The 13,902-nt window shown below is 39.7% G+C and overlaps 1 protein-coding gene across 3 annotated transcripts in view; it reads left to right on the top strand.

Moving 5' to 3' along the window:
• The window catches only part of LOC134213203 (protein expanded), a 174,279-nt gene that overhangs the window by 127,538 nt on the left and 32,839 nt on the right, over window positions 1-13,902 (top strand). The window contains exon 1 of one of the 3 annotated variants that reach the window (XM_062691915.1): window positions 9,523-9,781. The exons of 1 other annotated variant lie outside the window; for it this stretch is intronic. The gene's annotated coding sequence lies outside the window, so the exon portion shown is untranslated. Of the gene's footprint in view, window positions 1-9,522; window positions 9,782-10,755; window positions 10,926-13,902 lie in introns of those variants that run through there. One more of the 3 variants, XM_062691917.1, reaches the window with a different exon arrangement.

Raw genomic sequence — 13,902 nt, 5'->3', positions numbered from 1 at the left:
CGGAAATTTTCGGGTTAGAAGTATGCTCGACTTCTCTGGACATAAAAGTATCATCGCATTAACCTCATAATATACGAATGCAAAAATGGTAACTTAGCTTAGAAATCTCGCAGTTAATAACTGTGGAAGTGTAATGAACACTAAGCTGGCAGGCGGCAATGTCCCAGTGGAGGATGTAATGCTAAAGAAGAAAAATGACAAGAAGATGCTCTCAGTATTAAATATATGTCATGAACTATTTTTCAAACCTTAGTAAATAAATGTGGTTGAATCTATATCCAACTTGACCATAGTTGAACCTCTTTTGCTGCTAATATGGACCACCTATTTATAACAATTTAAAATTATAAGATTTTTGTTTCATGATTCATCATCTTGCAAGAAGCTTTTGAGCAAAAGTGGCGAAAAGATTTAACCAAAGTCATTTTTATTTTCAGTCAAACTTTTATGAGTCGTTGTTATATGACTCGATATCGACTCATGGAAACAAATTATGTCATCCATTTTACATCACGATATTTCCATGAGTCGATTGTCCCTTGAATACCGACTCTCAGGCTTAGCAAAACAGGTCCCGATATATTCAATTTCCAGCAAACAAATATTTTTTGAAAAATTATTGTCGTCTTAATTTTTATGAATTGACTATAATTACAGATTTTTGATCTTATTTGGTGGCTACTCACGTTCCTGATAATGGGTTACGACGATCATTCATTACTCAGCATACGATAATAGGAAGACTATGATGAGTTTCATGAATAAATTGATCGCTTTTACTGATGATCTGAATCTACCTGAGGACCTCAGTGGCCAACCCATGAGAATTGGTTACGATTATTCGTTATTAAAAAAAAGTAGGAAAATTAAAAATTTAAGAAGAATCATGATCTTCTATTGTGGGTTTTATGAATTGACCACTTTTACATATGATGTGGATCTTCCGGAGAGTACGACAAGGAAATGTATTTTAAAAAATGGCTCTTCTAGTATGTGTTACATCATTTAACCACACGGATGTTCCGGATTTTCCGGAATTTCTCCGATAGTTACTTTGGTAAATGGGAACATTAGTTCGTATCTTACTCGGAGTACGATAAAAGCAAGATTTTTTTTAAAGAAAAAGCGCTTCTCTAGGATGAATTTCATGAATTAACAACAAAACACCATAAGTGAAACCTCCTCAAAAGATGAATATGGCACAAAGAAGAGGCCCCATGATCCATAACTTTGAATTAATGTAAGGGTGTGTCTCCGGTTATGGGCCATCTGTTAAAACTGCTAGAAATTGAAAGAAAAAATGAATTAAAATGCTTATGAATAAATGAAAAAATAATGAAGCCTCTGTGGCAAAATAATGGCTTTCATTGGAAAATGAAAGAAAATTATTCTTGCATGTGAAAGACCGGGTTTTCATGCTATCGCACACCAAATGCACGGGACAACCGCAACCATTGCAATGAGTGAAGTTTGCAGCGGCTAACATTTAGGTACATTTAGAGGCCCAGTACGGGCAATGATATACACACAATTTTTTTTTGAGTTTTCATGGGAAGAATTTCAAACTTCATTGGAAAATTCAACTGAATTTCTACGTAATATTCTTTGGAAATTCCACCCGTATTAATTGAGAAGTGTCAACCAAATTCTTTGGAAATCTTACCAATTCTTTTGAGAATTTCTTCAGAAATTCCTCAAGAAAATCTTCGGAATTCCCAAAACAAATCTTCTACAGATGACTTTTTGAAAATTTGATCGGGTTACTCTTTTAAATTTTCTGTAAAAGTTTTCTGAATTTCCAAGAGAAAATTCTTTTGAATATAAACTTTTAGGTGGTATTCTTCTGAATCCCTTAAACTTCCTCATATCTGAAAAGTCATAAATAATTCGATATTCTTATTCGATAAATCAGGGATATCAATACATTGATTTGATTACCGTCTATGCCGTCTAGGTGCGAATATCTAAAAGTCCACAACATACACATCCTTTGCACCTCGATTATCTGATTCGATTTGATTACTGGTTTGCAAAATGCACCTGTTTCATTCATGTAATCGTTCGTAGCAAAAAGTCAAGCTGGTACAATATAGTTGTTAACCCAAATTTTTGTTTTCGCTCAAAATCACTATTTTGCTTTCTAAAATCGTTCGGGCATTACAATTTTTTTATTCGCCGTTGTATCAATTCCACACTTTGATTTTTTCGAATTTCGTTTTTCAAGTTCCAATCAAATAGTTTCTTGAATCTATTAATCTTTTTTGACATATTTAGCATACATATTAGCAACATATTTAGAGCTCGAAAATTCCTATCCAATACTGACTTATCGCAATTCTTAAATTTTTAGGCTATTTTTTTAAAATTTTCCGTGTAACGAATTGGATAAATATTTTAGAGTGTAACATTCACCACTATAACCTTCTCTTGAATAAGGTTAGTTGAAGACTTTGTAGGACTTTGAAAAATGATGTTCAACCACATTGACCATCATAAACCACCATGCATTAAAGTTTATATTGTTGCTCAACATCAAAAACTTTTCGAAATTTGATCAATTGAAAAGTTGAAAAAAAATCAAAATACCCCGTCTAAAGACGGCCTTGGGCATTAAAGAGTTAAGTTATAGATCTTTTTTACACTACACGAAAACGTGCCTCGATGTATGAAGCCATTTGAACATTTATCGCATAACAGGGTCCACTAACCGACACCGTAACCAGACCCATTGAAAAAAATCTGATTAGGCTAGTTGTATTCTATAGAGTGTGTTTACATGTTCTATAATAATCATTATACATATATATATATACTGTTAATGATCCTTGCAATAACTTTCTTTGCAAATATGTGGAAATGTAGGCCGTTTCATCACTCAAACCCGAACTGTGAAAGCTGCTACCATGATCCGGATTTGCAAAAACAAATCTAAAAAAATCCTGGGGAACAATAAAAATTCCGAAAATATTGCCAACCCTCATTGAGGTATCTATCGTTTATTGAGTAGAGGTAGGTATCAGAAACAACAAAAAAAAGCGGAATGGAAAATTTCATCACCTATGGCGGACATGGGCAGCGTTATTATGATTGACGTCAGTTAGTTGTTATTTTTTTTTCTCCTCGGCTGAGACCCGTAGGGGTCGCGTTGTGTCTATTTCGACTCTACCCGGGTCAACTCGCGTGCTGCAAAGCGTAGCTTTTTGAATAGATTTCTGGCAGATTTGAATTTAATCGACAGAGCAGGAATTTTGTTTCACTGTCTCCGTCAGCTAGGTCAGCACCTTCATCAAGTGACGCATTCGGGTCGAACCGTGACAGATGCAGCCGGAATTCATGATTAGGCTTTCTATTTTGTTTTTTTTTCTCGCGTTACAATCACTTTGTTTCGCATGGTTTGCTGCTTAATGGTATCAGCCTTTCGTATTATTCGGTACCTTTCTACTGAATTGAAATATCAGCATGCAGTCGACCGATAGCTGTGACTATTGTCTGTTTTGCGTGAGAAATTGCCAAGCAATGTTATGTTTTTTGCGCTTGTTTAAAATTAATACACGAGCCAGACTCTTTTTAAATAGATGTTGTTTTAGTGTGGAGGTTTAAATCCTTTTAAAAATTGAGAAAAAATAACGCAAGTGTGCATCGAGTCTTTTTGAAGCTATTTTGAAGGATGAAATCTAAGTTTTGACTTAGATCCCAGCTGAAAGTTTATTCCGGATCGACATTCCGTTGAAAAGAAGAGGCTCTTTCTGACGTAGGTTGTGCTCGGTGACAAGACTTTTGTTTGGAATTTTTAGTGCAAATTGTCCATAATTGACGAAGGTTCGGAATTTATAAAAAAATATATCAAGAATTTCTGCGAAAAATTATTCGTATTTTACAAGAATTTTTTTGTTTGAATTCCCATGGGAAATTGTTCCGTGGTTCTGCTTATTCAGAATTTTTACGATAAATTCTTCGGAATTATCAATGACTATTTACTTGAATGTCCTAAAGATATATTTTTACCTTTCGCGTATACTAAGTATACGTAAAGACTATAGGATCACTCCAAAACCGAACTTTTGATAGAAGGCATATAATAGCACAGATTTCACGTTAGAGTTGAAAATTTGTATTTTGTTGCGTTCACTTATCTGCCTGTTTTTCCAGATATTTCTTAAACTCGCAAAGGCAGCCCTTGCTTTCTTGATCCGTGCGCCTATGTCGATCTTGGTACACCGCCCACCCCTCCCCCTTGGTACCGTCTGACACCATTTGGCTACCAAGATATTGGAAGCTTTCAACATTCTCCACTGGTTGCCCGGCTACTGTGAAACTGGAAGGAGTCACCGTGTTTACATTCAACGATTTCGTTTTGTTGACGTTGATGACTAAACCTGCCAAAGAGGAGCGCTCGGCAAGGTCGTTGAGCTTACTCTGCATATCAGAGCGCCGTTGCGCGAGGAGTGCAACGTCATCAGCCAATTCGAAGTCGTTTAGGTGCTCCATGGTTATAGGCTGGCCATTGCGTTACGGAGGGCCCGCAAGTCATCTGATCGATCCACTTGCCCACTGGGCACCTCGCTTTCTTGTGTCCGTCGTATCGTTGTTGAGAACCATTTTCACCGGGTTTCTGTGAGACTTCTGGCTACGTGCCCGGCCCACCGAAGTCGTTCGATTTTCGCGGTGTGAACGATGGATTGTTCTCCCAGTAGCTCATGCAACTCGTGGTTCATTTGCCTCCTCCACGTACCGTCCGCCATCTGCACCTCACCATAGATTTTACGAAGCACTTTCATTTCGAAAACTCCAAGTGCACGTTGGTCATCCACGACCATCGTCCAGGTCTCGTTTCCAGGACAGCCGGTCTAATGAGCGTTTTGTACATAGTCAGTTTGGTGCGACGGCAAACTCTATTCGATCGGAGCATCTGACGGAGTCCAAAGCACGTACGATTACCAGCCACTATGCGAATTTCTCTGCTGGTATCATTTTCGGAAGTCTCCAATGAGCCCAAGTACACAAATTCTTCTTTCACCTCGATTTCGTCACCACTGATGCAAACTCGCGGTAGGTGGCTCACATTGTCTTCTCTTGAACTTCTTCCTATCATGCATTTCGTCTTCGATGTGTTGTTGACTAGTCCGATCCGCTTATCTTCCCTCTTCAGTGTAGGCTTCCTCCATCTTCTCAAAGTTACGTGCCATAATATCAATGTCGTCAGCGAAGCTTAATAGCTGGACGGACTTCGTGATAATCGTACCACTCGTGTCAATTTCTGTCCTTCATACTACCCCTTCAAAGCGATGTTGAATAGCAGACACGAAAGACCATAACCATAACCAGTTCCGACTAAAAAAAAGCTATTATAATTTGACTAAAAATTGTGTGTTCAAGAATTCAAGAAGTGTGTGGATGTTGAAAATCATTAGGGCGACTTTTGCTCAACTAACAGAGCCACCAGACAAAAAAAGCTACTGTTTCTAATTCTTGATAAAGATGTTAAATCCATCGAAACGTCGGACATTGTAACTAAATAGTTTTAATTTCTTCGAGACTGCAACGCCGAAAGACACTTTACTACAAGTTTTCTCAGTCGAAAGATTCTCTCCGAAAGACCATAACATTGCCGTAGACCTCCTGCGCATTTCAAAGGGACTCAAGAATGCCCCTGAAACTCGAACTACGCACATCACCTGATCCATCATCACCTTGATCAACCGTATCAGTTTATCCATAGATGGTCTCGATCGATTGTATCATATGCGGCTTTGAAGTCGATGGATAGATGATGTGTGAGCACGTTGTATTCGCGGCATTTCTTCAATACTTCGCGAATGGCGGACACCTGGTCCGTGGGGCGTTCTCCCATGAAACTCGCCTGGTACTCCCCCACGAACTCTCTTGCAATTGGTGCTAGTTGATGACATACAAATTGGGAGAGTACCTTAAAGGCGGCGTTTAGCAATGTGATTGCGTGGTAGTTGCTACAGTCCAGCTTATCGCTCTTTTTGTAGATGGGACACACGACACCTTCTATCCACTCCTGCGGCAAAACCTCCTCCTCCCAAATCTTGGTAATGACCGCAGCGCTCTGGCCAGTACCTCACCACCGTGTTTAAATAGCTCTTCTGGTAGTTGGCCAACCCCAGGGGCTTTGTTGTTCTTCAGCCGGCCAATCTCCGCCCTCCTCTTTCCTGGAGGTCCGGAGCCGGTAAACGTATGTCCTGCGCGCGTTCTCCCAGGTTCGTCACCATACTACCAATTTCGTCTGCCACATCGCCATTCAAGTGTTCTTAGTAGTGCTGCCGCCACTTTTGGACCACCTCACGCTCGTTCGTAAGAGGGTTTCCCGTTTATGTCCTTACACATATCAGGCTGAGACGCATGGCCCTTACTTGAACGATTCAACTTCTCATAGAACTTTCGTGTGTTATTAGCGCGATATAGTTGCTCCGTCTCTTCACGGTCTCGATCTTCCTGCTGGCGCTTTTTCCTCCGGAAAATCGAGTTTTGTCTGTTCCACGCTCGTTTGTATCGTGCCTCGTTCGCCCTCGTGCGGTGTTGCAGCCATCTCGCCCATGCTGCATTCTTCTCTTCCACTAACTGCTCACATTCGCGGTCATACGTTTGTCTGATCCGAGGGCACCGTGCTTATTGCAGCGGTTGCGGTGTTCCAAATAGCGGATCGAATATCTCTCCAGCCATCTTCAAGAGAAGCTGCGCCTAGCTGTTCTTCCGTTGGAAGTGCTACTTCCAGTGGCTGCGCATGGCCTTGGCTAGTCTACCGTCTTGTAGCCGCCCAATGTTAAGCCGTGGTGTTCAACTTCGACGCGTGTTGTACACCGTCAAGAGTTTAAAGCGCAAGTATACTGCAACGAGGTAGTGGTCGGATTCAATATTCGCACTGCGGTATGTGCGGACGTTCGTAACATCGAAAGTAATTCATTGTAGATCATCCTGTCGCAACCTGCGAAACCTAGCGACTTGCAGCTCCATGTTCCAATCGTGATTCGTTATTCGTCGCCTGGGTCTTTGCCGATTATATCGAGTCGTAGTATCTCTTATAATGCTCGTAATCATTGGTTTTCCAGGCGGCTTATTGAGCCTGCGCAAACCTCCTGTCTCGTCGGAGGACCGTCGTGTTAGGTCTGTTTGGTGTCTCACGTAACACCAGGACTTGGGCTTGTGCGCTTTGCGCGGCACACGGTCGCTTTGGTGGGGCCTGTTTGCGGATACATGCAGCTTGTTTTTAGAAGTTTATCAGAGCACACTGTCAAACCCCACCACATCCTAGGCAAGCCCCATAACTCGCAGATAGCCTGGGGAGGGATCGTCAAGTCCTTGGACATAGTCCCTGCTACCCCCGGGTTGATGTGAGCCTCAAATAAGCCAGTTCGTTTATTTTGCTCTTGATCGACCATGGATTTTCGATTGCCCATATCCACTCTGCGTGAAGTTCGTAACTAGTTGCTCCGGTGTGTACAGTGAATCAAATTCTAAAGGGGAGAGTTTCATTCTTCGATTGTGGACTAAATCCAGGAATATGTGGGCCATACGCTAGTGGATAGCGCAAGTGGTGCTAGAGCTTGAACCAACGCAACAGCCACTGCCAGTTGCATACACGGTCTACACGGGACGGTCAATTCACCTCATGGTGGTTGAACCATTCCTCAGTATCTTCAGGAGCTTTACTCGTTCTGGGTAGCCCTTGACTACATCCAACTGGACGGCTATGTAATTAATAAGGGGAACGATTCGGCACTTCATCTCATAGCTCCCATTTCCATCACATCAAAAACAAATCAATGAAAAAGTTTTTGATTTATTATTTATTTTTGGGATTTTTTTCAGCAGTGAGCACGCATGTTAGCAAAAAGAAGCGACAAGATTGGTGCTGTATTTTTCTGTTTTGCGATGAGATGAATGGAAAACGGGACAGTCAGATTCTCCCAAGTTGTGGATCTGTTGTCCAGATGGACCAGATAAAGCTGATCATGATATTTCCAAGCCTTGTTGTGGCGAGCGTTTTGTGGACAGCCGCAAACTCAGGTCACAGCTCTCGAGTTCCACGATGAGCACTTTCTTCATCATGCCATTGAGCCCAATCAGTTATTTCTTCATTGATATATTTTGGCTTTTTCAGTCTGATATATTCAAACGGTCGAGTCATTAAGTGTACAGTGTGTTGATGTTAAACAGTGTCTCATCTAATGTAAAAATTATGTTAATGACAGTCAAATTATGTGTTCAAATACCAGAAGCTCCAATTGATTGTAATCCTAGCATATATTTTTATAGTTGTTAAGTGTACGAAGAACGGCAGACAGCTTTTCACTTTAAAAAGACCCAATAAACGGGCCGAAACGTCGGGCAATACGAATATAAACCCGTTTGAATATATAACACTAAAAAGTCAAAATATATCAATAAACACCCCAGTCGAACTGTAATCAAGTTATTTCTTCAGAGACTTCATGTCGGCAAGGTCGTGCGTATAACACACTTATACTTGTCAACCTCGAGGAACTCTACGAAATATTCATAGTAACCCTTGCATGCGTTACTTGAACGCCTTCACTGCTTAATCGAAGGATATATTTCACATCCTTTGCAATAAGCTGACGAATCTCATGGCGTAAGTCTGACATACCGCGCTTCAGTAATACAGGTGGGCTGAGGAAATACAAAAATAATATAAAGCTGGCCAGGTTCCAATTGGAATGTAGAGCCATTGAAGAAAATGAAGAAAAACTGCTGAAATGGCTAACTGCCCATAGATGCTGCCATTCTTTCCAGAATGTTTAGCTCTTAGTTATTATCGTAGTTCAATTGTTTTTATTTTATTTCAAGCCTTCCTTCCTATACATCCGAAACATTGATGTTGTTTTATTGACTTTGTATTTCCAAGGTTCATTTCAAATGCTTCGACGTGAATCAGCAGTACATAGCGAATGGATGTAAATCGAATGGCTTTTGCCAAATTTTTCAATCACAAACCTCAACCATGCGTAAAAACCAAAAAAATCTTCAATGAAGTTTACGTTCTGACGTAAAGTACCTACATGCGGAGGCCACGCATCGGATTCTCATAATAGTACGTAGTATATACAATGATGTGTACAGTCGCCTCACGGTGTCTACATAGCAATGCCCACCGACCAAACCTCAGCCAAAATCGCGTCGCGTTGTTTTAGTAGAGCGCGCGCGCCTCAGTTTTGTTTGAATTTACTCATATGAATGCTACACAGCAGTCAGAATAGCGCATAGTGGTAGCAGCAACAACAGTAACAGCAAAGAAAACAGAGACCGATTTGAAGGCCAGCCGCATTCCAGAGCGTTGTGTTGTTGAAGTTCTCCGGGTTGGCTAAGCTGTGCTGCTTCACTCTCGCGACTTAAGCCTATTCGAGTTGGTTCTCTCTCGCGCGCGGTTGATCTCTCCGAATAGCGTTGATCTCGCGCGAGCGCATATGTACGGCGCAGACGAACGTACAGCGCTTCGCTCTCCAGGGTTTGGAATGCACACGCCATTGAGGCTGCTCTCACAATGTGTTTCCACCAGAAGGTGAACGGTACGGTGTCGCGTTCGGTCCCGCGAGGTTCGAGATTTGAATATTTGGAGACGATTTTCTCCCACTACCGCAGCTATACACAGCGAAATCGCGAAAACATCAATCGGTAGATACTCAAGCCCCTACAAGTGGAGTGAAGAGTTTTAATTTAAGAGGAGATTTGTTAAAAACTTCCCAAACTAGGAGAAATACTGAAATATTATTAGTGTGACGATTTTAACCAAAGTGATGTAAGTGTTGCCCTGATAATAAGTTTTGTATTATAAAATACGAATAGCAAATTTTGCCGGTTCAGATGATTGTAGCTTCATTGAGTCTTTCACTACATTAACGTCAGCCTGTCGCCGGGGGCGAATTCCTCGTTTCTCTCATGTGTTTTCCATACATTTTGGTGTGATTCTTCTTCTATGTGAATATATCGCGTTTCAAACGATTTCAAAAAGCCATTAAACATCAGCAGCTTTAGGTTGTATCTTCCAGATGCAAGTGCTTCAACAAAAGTGTGGATGGAGAGCGAAGAAAAAAGGATAATTCGATGGTTTCAGCGTACTACAATGTAACCTAACGCGGACAGTTCCACGTTTAATTCGAGCCCACCATCATGATTGGTGGGTCTTCAAGGGCTTCGCTGCTGACTGACAGATGCGGACATTGTCTGCATCTAGCTTAGAGGAATGTTAAGATTAATGAGCGCTTCGGAATGTTGCTGGAGGCTATAATTATCTTCCAAAATTATACACATATGTCAGGTCGTGCATGTGATGAGTTTTTGTGGGGCGGTTTGGAAAAACAAGAAGAAAAAATACATTTTTGAAATCAAATACAGATACTCGAAAAAAAAAGGATTTTCGACCTGAAGTCAATGCTCATCATGTTAATCATCGTAGCAGATTTTGTGTGCTTTGACAAAGCGAATTTTACGATAGCTTGACTCGGTTTTCGACAGTGATGAAATAGGTGAATTAGAGGGGCAGTTGAAGAGAGAGCGCGATGATCGAACTCTCGAATAGTTTGCCACTAAAGAGGAAGAAAACGCATGGAAGAAGAAACCCGTGAGACGCATTCCATTCCCGAACGAGAAGAAACGCAGAAGAGGAAAGGTTCGATGGAATATGTATACTCGGGTCGGTTTTTGTTGAGAAGAAGGCATTTAAACACGCTAGCTGTGCTATAAACGAGTGTATGAGTGCGCACTTGCGCGAGAGTGTATGCTTGTGTCGAGTGAGTGAATAGCTATGGAATGAAACAGCATAAGATCGAACGCGAAGATCGACTCACGGTGAAGCTGGAAACTGGAATCTCGGACCTGAGACTTCTAATGTTGAGATTCTTTGCACCTTTATGCTGCCACCATCATTTGAAAACTTCGACCGTGTAAGCTCAAACTGTAGTGCTATGTGTGTGCTGCACGCATTTGTGTATGTGATCAGAACAGATACAAGACAACTTGGAGGCGCAAGGTGTGAAAATGATTCCGCGTGTAAAACCAGAAGTTCAATTGCATGACCATAACCAGCTTTGAAAAGAAAAAGAAGAAACTGTCGTGGTTTGGTGACAACATATAACATAATGAATGTGCCATTTGTGTCAAGGCAAAGGAAGCTTTGAAAGTCACTTAATTGTACAAAAATAATTGCATCTGTATATTTCGTACGTTGTTCACGAACAATCTACATGCTGCTGAGCATAATCAATCAGATTGTGGTTGTCTAAAACTAGTAGACTTATGTGCATGAGTGGCAGACAATTTCAAATGGATTTTACACTAACGTAAACATGCATCGCACCAAGATAAGTGGAAAATTGTTGAAAGCTGGCTGAATAAGGCAAATTTGAGATATTGTTTTAATCTGAGGATTAGCAAAAACATCGGTGAAATATCAATTACTAAAATGTCCTGACAATTATGGGTTATATGTTTTAGCATTCACAGTAGTTGGATATCGTAAACTTTCTGTCACTATAACTATCTAAACTAGTCCGGCCGACGTTCTGCATAGTTTTCGAGAAAGTGCGTTATGTGAACAACAAATTCAAAGGATATTCAAAGTGTTAATGTGAAAGTTTACGACACACTTTTGTGAAAACTTTGGATAGATTATTTGTAAATTGGCGGGCTTTATCTTCAACGTCGTCATTGCTAAATAAATATTTATCTCTGAATCTGATTAACCCCTTAATGCGCAATATTGTTTTAAAACAACAAACCGAAAATATGTTTAATGAGAATGATTTCAATGGTTATTTACGTTAAAATATTTTCGACGATTTCTAAAACAATCGCCCTGTACCTCTAAGGGTTAAGGCTTTTGAACAAACTTCAGAATAGAAGACTTTTCAAATAAAAAAAAAATTGGTAGGGGAGATGACGGTATTGGCAGATTTTGTTATATTATTGTGATTTGCATATTGCACCTTCCATAGCTTAATATGACTCTGCAAAGCCGACCACACCATTAAAAGGGTTACAAATGCACTAATCAGCTATAATTTGTCCTGAGCTTTTTTTTGCCCTCTGGCTCGACCACATTGCGATCGTAAGAGCTTGCCACTGAAGTTCAGTTCAATCAAAGGTAATTGCCTATTTTTCATGTATTTCCCATCCGACATGGACATAATTTACATTCATACATGTGAAAGATGAGGTTCGAACCCACGACCGCTTGTAAAAAGCCCACCTTACACAGCTTCTACTTGATCAGCGCATTTGTTTATGAAGAATATGTGTAGCTGCCAAACAATAATGATTTCTCGACTGTTCTCTCCTAAATATGTGGCAAAATATGAAAACGGAACACATAATTTCTTGCCAAAAAGGCATACAGAATCTTGACAGGTACTCAGAAATGATGCATTACTAGGGTGTCTACTACCTGGAAAGTCAGGGAATTTGATTTTGTACCTGGAATGTCAAAGAAAGTCAGGGAATTTAGATTGAAGTCAGGGAAAAAAGTAGAGGGTTGTATCAAAGATACGACTGTAATTTGAATGTAGAATTACGTTTAGTGCGATACTGGATGCCAAATTTGATCATCAACATTTTATGCCGGATGGCTCTTAGCCGGAATGTAAGCAATTAATGTTAAAGTGGAATATCAAAATTGGCTAGCGAAGATGAATTTTTCAATAAATTAATGCATTGAATCAATTGTTTACAATAGTTGTATGGAATCTTAGAGAGTTTACTGATCGATTCATACTAAGATCTCTGGAATCCGTTGAAAAACGGCTGAGTTATTAGCTTGTACTTCCTTACCTCTTTTCTTAACGGTCTTAACGAAACTTTGGAATGACCCCCCTATCTTATCGAAGGACGTAATTCTACGTCAAAAAGTACCAATATGCAATATTGAAAATGTATATTCAAAAATTTGATTTCTATCTGTAGTGGAAACTGCAGCGAATTTGTCATTTACCCTCAATCATCATTAAAAAATAAAAAGGCTCTTTTGGAATGTTTTTACATGTCATACGACAAGTTTAGTACTATTCAATGTGATGGAATAAAATTGCTCGTAAAATAAGCTCGTCTTATGAAAAGCTTTATGTATTATTTTTGAAGGACCCTCTATTCAATATTCTCAAACAATTTTAGAATAAATTCTTTTAATAGTTCTAGATATTATCCAAAATAAATCTTTTCTACTTTCTGTTGAATAAATTTCTGTTGAATGCATTCATCCACAACAACTTAATTTAATTCAAAGCCTTTCATGGCGTTACAAAGTGCTTTTAGAAAATTTATCATGAATTTTTTTGTAACTTGGGTCGTTCATTGCGTTGCGGACTTATTTCAATATCAGTATTTTCCCAAGGGTCCCCACCTCTTAAAAAAATCCAAAACCGACCAAAAAATCGGTTAGTACGAACCGGAGTTAGAACCATAGTAATTAATGTAAATAATAAGGAAATAATGGGATCTATCTCTTTATGGTATTGGAGACGACTGGAAATAGTTTTTATATAGAGATTTCGGCTATCTCAGTCTTATAAAACCATTAAACAATTAGCGTTTTACTCTGCCCGACGTTTCGACCATTTGATGAGGTTTTTCAAGGAAAAAAATGGGTTGCCCTGGAAAAATTCCACATTCAATGGTCAAAACGCCGGGTAGAGTAAACGCTAATCATTTGGTATTATACTGCCGTGAATCGCAAGTCAGTACCATCTGTATATGGATGCCTTGATTTTCATAGACAGTTGCACGAGTCAAAAGTTCCATGAGAACCCGAATAAAAAATATTATAGAGAAACAATACAATTTTTTATAACATTACAATCAAAAAAAAAATACCATAGCTTATACTATAGATGAATGTATTGTGATGAACCATTCAATTAATTGTAAACG

Source organism: Armigeres subalbatus, chromosome 2, assembly GCF_024139115.2.
Source record: "Armigeres subalbatus isolate Guangzhou_Male chromosome 2, GZ_Asu_2, whole genome shotgun sequence".
Classification (NCBI taxonomy): Eukaryota; Metazoa; Arthropoda; class Insecta; order Diptera; family Culicidae; genus Armigeres; species Armigeres subalbatus.
Note: the sequence above shows the minus strand (reverse complement) of the source record. Positions and strands in the feature narration are given on the sequence as shown.